Here is a 7,874-nt window from a genome sequence, read left to right as displayed (position 1 = left end):
GGAGTCTTAAATGCCGTTCGGTAAGCCCATAGTGTGTCATCTAGCTTTGTAGCCCAATCCTTGCGTGATTTATTCACGGTTTTCTCCAAAATGAGTTTTATCTCACGATTAGCTAGCTCTGCTTGTCCATTGGCCTGAGGATGGTACGGGAGTGATGTCTTGTGCCTACAGCCATATTTAAACAATAAGGAATCCAGTTGTTTGTTACAAAAATGTTTTCCTTCATCACTTATTATGGCCTTAGGTATACCAAATCTACAAAAAATATTCTTTTTAAGGAATCGGAGTACAACCTTAGAGTCATTAGTAGGTGAAGCGATTGCTTCTACCCATTTAGAAACATAATCCACTGCTACTAAGATGTACCTATTATTAAAAGAGCTTGGAAATGGTCCCATAAAGTCTACACCCCATATATCAAATAATTCAACTTCTAAGAAGGTAGTTAGGGGCATTTCATTCTTTCGAGATATATTTCCAGTTCTTTGGCATGCATCACAACTTTTAACATATTCCCGAACATCTCGATACATAGTTGGCCAATAAAACCCTGATTGCCATACCTTTGCCACAGTTTTTGAGGTGCTAAAATGTCCACCTGTTTCAAGGTTATGACAATGATATAAAATATTATGTACCTCGTTTTCAGGAATACATCTACGTACCATACCATCTGCACAATGTTTATACAGCAATGGTTCCTCCCAAAAGTAACTTTTGACATCATGTAAGAATTTCTTCTTTTGATGGTAATTAAATCCCCTTGGAATCTCTCCACTTACCAAAAAATTAGCAATATCAGCATACCATGGAGAATTGATAATTGCTAGGACAAACTCATCCGGGAAATTCTCTTGAATAGGAACTTGATCCTTGACTGGAATATATTCTAGACGTGATAGATGATCCGCTACTAGATTCTCTGTTCCCTTTTTGTCTTTTATCTCCACATCAAATTCCTGCAATAAAAGAATCCACCGAATTAGTCTTGGTTTTGCATCTTTTTTATGTAACAAATATTTAAGAGCCGCATGGTCCGTATATATAATAACTTTCGATCCTACTAGATAAGATCTAAATTTATCCAAAGCAAATATCACTGTCAGTAGCTCTTTTTCTGTAGTTGCATAATTGAGTTGTGCTTCATTTAGCAACTTGCTAGCATAGTAAATGACGTGCAACCGTCCTTCTTTCTTTTGTCCCAATACTGCTCCAACCGCATAATCACTTGCATCACACATCAATTCAAATGGTAGTGACCAATCAGGCGAAGTTATAATTGGGGCATAAATCAATTCCTTCTTCAACCTTTCAAATGCAACCAAACAATTGTCATCAAATTGAAAAGGAGAATCTTTACATAATAAATCACATAATGGCTTTACTATTTTAGAAAAATCTTTAATAAAACGTCTATAAAAGCCAGCATGTCCTAAAAAACTCCTTATCCCTTTGACATTGCTTGGGGGTGGCAATTTTTCGATGACTTCTATTTTGGCTTGATCCACCTCAATTCCCTTGGAGGAAATCTTGTGTCCTAAGACAATTCCTTCTTTTACCATAAAATGACATTTCTCCCAATTCAGTACAAGATTTGTTTCCTCGCATCTCTGCAAAATCAATTCCAAATTATGAAGACACTGATCAAAAGATGAACCATACACAGAAAAATCATCCATAAATATCTCCATAATTTTCTCAATATAATCAGAAAAAATCGCCATCATGCATCGTTGAAAAGTTGCGGGAGCATTGCATAACCCAAATGGCATTCTTCTAAAGGCAAAAGTGCCATAAGGACATGTAAATGTGGTCTTCTCTTGATCCTCTGGAGCTATAGCTATTTGATTATATCCTGAAAAACCATCAAGAAAACAGTAAAATTCATATCCAGCTATTCGCTCCAATAATTGATCAAGAAATGGTAAGGGAAAATGATCTTTTCTTGTTACCGTATTTAACTTACGATAATCAATACACACTCTCCACCCTACCACAAGTCTAGATGGAATTAATTCATCATTTTTACCCACGATTGTAGTCATTCCACCTTTCTTTGGTACCACATGAATTGGACTAATCCAAACACTATCGGAGATAGGAAAAACTATACCTGCGTCAAGCCATTTAAGAATTTCATTTCTTACCACCTCTTTCATGTTTGGATTGAGTCTTCTTTGTGTTTCCACCACTGGTTTGCAATTGTCCTCCAATAAAATTCGATGCATGCATATAGAAGGACTTATACCTTTAATGTCTGAAATTGTCCATCCAATTGCCTTCTTATGCCTTCTTAGAACTCTTAACAACTTTGCACATTGTTCATCATCAAGGTCAGCACTAACAATTACAGGTAAAGTTTTATTTTCTCCAAGAAATTCATACCTTAGATGAGTCGGAAGTGGCTTGAGCTCTAACTTTGGAGGTTCAATTTCTGAAGATTGTGAAAACCCTTTTCCTTTGCCAAGACTTTCATACAAATTACCCCTTTTATAAGGTGCTTGAAAATCCAAGTACTTGGCCAATTCTTCAATTTCTTCACAAATATCTTCTTGCTTACCTAAACTCATTAAACAATACTCAAGAGGATCTAAGTCAAAGTTGGCTTGACTCATCTCTTGGGTTAGTTTATCAATTGTGCCAATAGAATAAGCATGATCGGTAAAAGACGGGTATTTTTCCATTTCATTCAAATTAAATTCTACCTCTTCTTCACCTACTTGAAACTTAAGCTTGCCATTTTTGACATCAATAATAGTACCTGCAGTAGCTAGAAATGGTCTACCTAGAATAATTGGCATAGATATATCTTCTTCCATATCTAATACCACAAAATCTACTGGAATGATAAATTTTTGAACTTTTATCAATACATTCTCCAACACTCCCAATGGATATCTAATAGACCGATCCGCTAGTTGCAAAGTAATATTAGTGCGTTTAAGCTCATGCAAACCCAATTGTCTAGCCACCGTTAAAGGTATTAATGATACACTAGCACCAAGATCACACAATGCCTTAGAAAAATCAACGTTACCTATGGTGCAAGGTATAGAAAAACTCCCCGGATCCTTCAACTTCGGTGGTAGCTTATTTTGAATAATTGCACTACATTCCTCCGTTAATGCTATTGTTTCGCAGTCTTCCAACTTTCTTTTTCTAGTCATGATTTCCTTGAGAAATTTAGCATAAGATGGAATCTGCAAAATAGCATCGGCAAAAGGAATATTAATGTGCAATTGTTTGAAAAGTTTAACAAATTTTTCAAAATCTTTATCAAACTTATTTTGCTTTAATCTTTGTGGAAATGGAACCGCAGGGGGTATTGGAATGGTAGTGGAAGATGATGGTTGCTTTTCTCTTGGATTCTCCCGACTATTTTCCTCCACAATCGCCTCTTGGTTCCTCTGCTTTTCTTCTTGTTTTTCATTCACATCTTTCTCAACTTCCTTCACTGGAGGATCTTCTAATTGTCTACCACTACGAAGAGTAATGGCTTTCACATGCTCCTTAGGATTGACCTCTGTTTTGCTAGGTAATTCTCCTTGATTTCGATTATTCAAAGAACTAGCAATTTGACCAATTTGGACCTCTACATTCCTGTACATTGTAGTGAGTTGGTCCAACCTTCCTTCTATTCGCTCAAATCTGTCCGAGGTAACTTTTGCAAGCTTTTCCACTGCCATCTCCCAACCAGGTTTAGTTTCAGCTTGTTGTTGCCTTGATTGAAATCCCGGTGGATTGATTGGCCTTGGTTGATTTCCTTGATCCTTCCATCCGAAGTTTGGATGATTTCTCCACCCCGGATTGTAAGTATTCGAGTAGGGGTTATTTTGAGCATTACGATTGTAATTATTGACGAATTGTACCTGTTCAGAATCAACACACTCATTACTATCATGTTCACCTCCACATATAGAACAACACGCTACATGTGCATTAGATGAACTTGGACCAACTCCACCTTGTCTATTTAGCAACTTCATCACATTATTCATTTGAGCACTCAGCATATTGAGAGTGTCCATTTCTATCATACCTGCGTGACGTCTTGTATTACCTCTCTCATTGGCCCATTGGTAGTTATTTGCTGCCATTTCTTCTATCAAATTATGAGCCTCTTGGGGTGATTTACCCATTAAAGCTCCACCTGCAGCTGCATCGATCATAGTTTTAGTAGAAAAAACTAAACCATTATAGAAGGTTTGTATGATTAACCATTCCGGCAGTCCATGATGTGGACATTTCCGAAGCAAATCTCTAAACCTTTCCCATGCTTCATATAATGATTCTCCTTCCATTTGACTAAAACCAGTGATATCCATTCTAAACTTAGCAGTCTTACCTGGTGGAAAATACTTATTTAAGAATGCTCTTGATAGTTCATCCCATCCAGTGAAAGTATTAGGAGCATGAGAGTGTAGCCAAAGTTTGGCCTTATCTCTCAATGAAAATGGGAACAACCTTAGTCTTATAGCATCATCACTAATTCCATTCATTTTAATTGTATCACAAATTTCCAAGAATGTAGCTAAGTGTGTATTAGGATCTTCTACTGCATTACCTTCAAATTGAGATTGTTGAACCATTTGGATAAGTGATGGTTTAATCTCAAAATTGTTAGCATTTACCGTAGGCCTTACTATGCTTGTTTGAGATCCTTGTGTTCCCGGTAGAGTATAATCTCGTAGAACTCGCCTATTTTGGTCATTTTCCGCCATTTCTTCTTCAAATGGTAGTTCTATCAAAATGTCCTCTATCGGTTGCCAAATCTCTTGTTCCTCTTGCTGTTGTGTGTGCCTCCTTTGTCTACGTAGTGTCCTCTCAATTTCTGGATCGAAAGGTGTAACTTCCCGAGACGCCCGGTGCATGTAGATACCAAATTTTTGAATTAATGTTGTATGTGTGGTTTTAGTGGTAATCGGTTGATTTTTGTTTAGACGGTTTTTGCATTTTAGCTCATTTTCGTTTGTCTAGCTTTTTTAGGTTTTATTTTATTTCCCTTTTTTAGTTTTTAGTTGTTTTTGTAGTTTTTAATTTATAAGTTTTAGCGTAGATTTATTTTAGAGGAAAAAAAAAAGAGAAAAGTGAAAATAAAAAAAGGGGGAAAAGAAATGGGAAAAATGGTTTAATGCATACTGGCCTGTTTTGAAAAAAGTGAAAAGTTTGAAATTTGAAGGAAAAATTTTTAGTGTAATAAGCATTATTTACTTTTTGATACATTTTAATTGTTTTTCAAAGAAAAAGAAAAATATATTATTGTTTCAGATTACAAGCATTTGTGTTTTTGGTGGCATTTTATTGTTATTTCTTTTATTGTTATGTTTATTTAAGCAAAGAAAAGAAAGAAAAGAAAAAAAAGAAAATGGATGAAAAATGGAAGTTGTAATTTGCTGTTCAATTTCTGTTATCATAAACTTTGTTATTATCATTTATTTCATTTTTATTGTTATTAATTTCTGATTAAGTAGCTAAAAAAAAAAAAAAAAAAAAAAAAAAAGGAAAATTGTTGCCGCAGCATGAAAGCTGCGGACTTACGCAGCTTGCAAAAGAAATCTGGGACGGCTCCTTGGCTGCAATTACTGGAGAAAGGACAATGGTTTTAGGGCTCCCAATTGACCATATAAAAGGACAAGAAGCATCAGCCGCAAAAGGGAGAGAGTCGGAGGGGGGACAAAAACAAGAAAAGAACGGCAAAAGAAAGGGAGAAAAACTAGGGGAGGGGTTTTTACGGCTGGAAGAGGCAGAAAAGGATTGAAGGCTGCGTGGGTTTTGAGAGGAGAGCTGAGAGTCTAAGAGCTTGGAAAGCTATAAACCTGAGAGAGAAAAAGGAGAGCTACGGGAGAGTGACGGGAGGCAAGCAAAACAAACGGCAAAAGAAAGAAACAAAAGAGGGAAACGGCAGAAAATCTGGTCTCCAAGGTTGCAATTTTTCCAGTGAACGGCAGAAAAAATTGAACTCCCAAAATCTGGATTCATACGTCTCAACTTCATAGACAACAAAGGTAATCCCAACAAACTCAGCAGTTTGTATGTTTTTTTTCCATTAGGCTTTTATAAATCTTCAATCTGGTTCATAAGTTCACGGTAGGAAGTGGCAGGTTTGAACATGTTTTGATATATTGTGTTTATCTTGTTTTTATGTGCTGGGTTTGTTGTCGGAGGTTGGGATTGAAAATTGGGAGGTTGTTTGTCAGGAGAATCAGATTTGTTGGGTAGTTATTGATCATGTCCGTTTGGTCTTATGGGCTATTTCTTCATGTTTGTTCTAACGGTAGAGGTGCTGAAAAGTATAGAATTTCTGGACTAGATTTCGCATGTGGAAGTGTTGGCTATTGTTTTATTGATAGAAATCTAAAAGTTCATGATGATGGTTGTTGTGATGTGGTTCATGTTTTGAAATCCATACGACAAAGGTTAGCTGTCGGTCTGATTTGGCATACAACCAAATTTGCATTTGCCGATATGTTCCCTCATCTCTTCGTTAGTTGTTTGCATCTTCGTTGTTTCTGTTTTCTTGTTCCCTGGCCTTGCGTGTGATTGCATAGAAGTTTATGATGGGGTCGATAAATTGTAGCAACCCGATTGTTTTCCCAGATTTTCTAAGCGCTTGAAACCAAAGTTTGTTCACTTTCTGCTTTATGGTCTCCCGACAACTCCCTATTTTGTCATAGTCATAAGCCTGACCTTGTAAATGCCGAAGCATTGGTTGTTACAGGTTTATTTGCTGTATGTTTATGTCCAGTTTCCTCGTTAGAATGGTCTGAGTTTTATGAATAAATTGCTGTGCTAACAACAAAGTGAAGACCACTGATTTCATTCGCTTGTTCCAGATTCGCATGATCCTTTGTGAATAAGTCTTCCAGCACTTTCATAATCCCTAGCTAGTTTTTAGCCTGTCTAAATGTCTAAATTTTGTTTGTTTAGTTTAGAGTTTGAATGCTTGGTTAGGAAAATCTGATCAAAATTTGTTTTGGACATGAGTTGGCAAACGAAAAATGCAGCAGTTTTTCTTTCATTTTTTTTTTCCGGCAAGCAAAAAAAAAACTGATTTATTGGTTGTTCTTGGCATGATTTTGTTTTGTGAAACTGTATGGTTAATAAGTGCTAGCTATGTTAGTTAGAATCAAATTGAAAATGGTGCGTGAAATTCATTGATGAAATGATGTGATAGTTATGATAAAATGGTTAACACAAATTTTGGTTGCTCGAATGAATGGAAAAATTACAGCAGTTTCGTTCTTCCAAATGTTAGAATTCTTGCCCAGAATTTTGCATAGGATTTTTCTAAGTTTTCTGCCTGCTTGGATGATGATAATGATGCAGTTTGCTGCCTGGTTTAAAGCTTTGTGCTTGGGTTTGAAATCTGAACTGAAAAACGAGTTGTGTGTTGGGTTTTGTTTAGTTGCTGAAGGCTGAATAAGAAAATTGCAGAAACGTTTCTCACATCATTTTTGCTGCATTAGTTTCATGTTCCATTCTGCAACAGCTTACAAGTCGGTTTCAGCACTTTGTTTGTACATTTAAATCTTGGGTTTGATTTAGTTGATAATCGATAGTTAAAATCTGGGTTTGGTGAACTCGTTTGCATGATGAAGTCTCGACTGAAATGGTGTAGAAATCGCAAAGAGATTGCAGCAGCCTTTTGTTTTCTTTTCCTTTACATGTTTGCATGATTTTCCAGAATTTGGCATGAAATATTTCTAAATCTTCTACCTGATTGGATGGTGGTGAGTATGAAGTTTGGGTCTAGATTAAAGTTATGTGTTTGGGTTTGAAATCCGAGCTTGAACAATAAGCTGTGCGTTTGGTTTTGTCTTGGAAGCAAAAGAAAGCACGTTGCATTTTTAGTTGCAGTAGTTTAAGTCTCACGT

At 36.3% G+C, this 7,874-nt stretch overlaps 1 non-coding gene across 1 annotated transcript; it reads left to right on the top strand.

Annotated features, from left to right (window-relative positions):
- The first annotated feature begins 4,227 nt into the window (after window positions 1-4,227).
- Window positions 4,228-4,334, top strand: LOC140004632 (small nucleolar RNA R71). The gene has a single exon (XR_011812690.1). It is a non-coding gene; the product is annotated as a small nucleolar RNA R71 (small nucleolar RNA).
- Window positions 4,335-7,874: the final 3,540 nt, after the last annotated feature.

Source organism: Coffea arabica, chromosome 3e (assembly GCF_036785885.1).
Source record: "Coffea arabica cultivar ET-39 chromosome 3e, Coffea Arabica ET-39 HiFi, whole genome shotgun sequence".
NCBI classification, from domain to species: Eukaryota; Viridiplantae; Streptophyta; class Magnoliopsida; order Gentianales; family Rubiaceae; genus Coffea; species Coffea arabica.
This window is presented reverse-complemented; position numbering and strand designations above follow the sequence as displayed.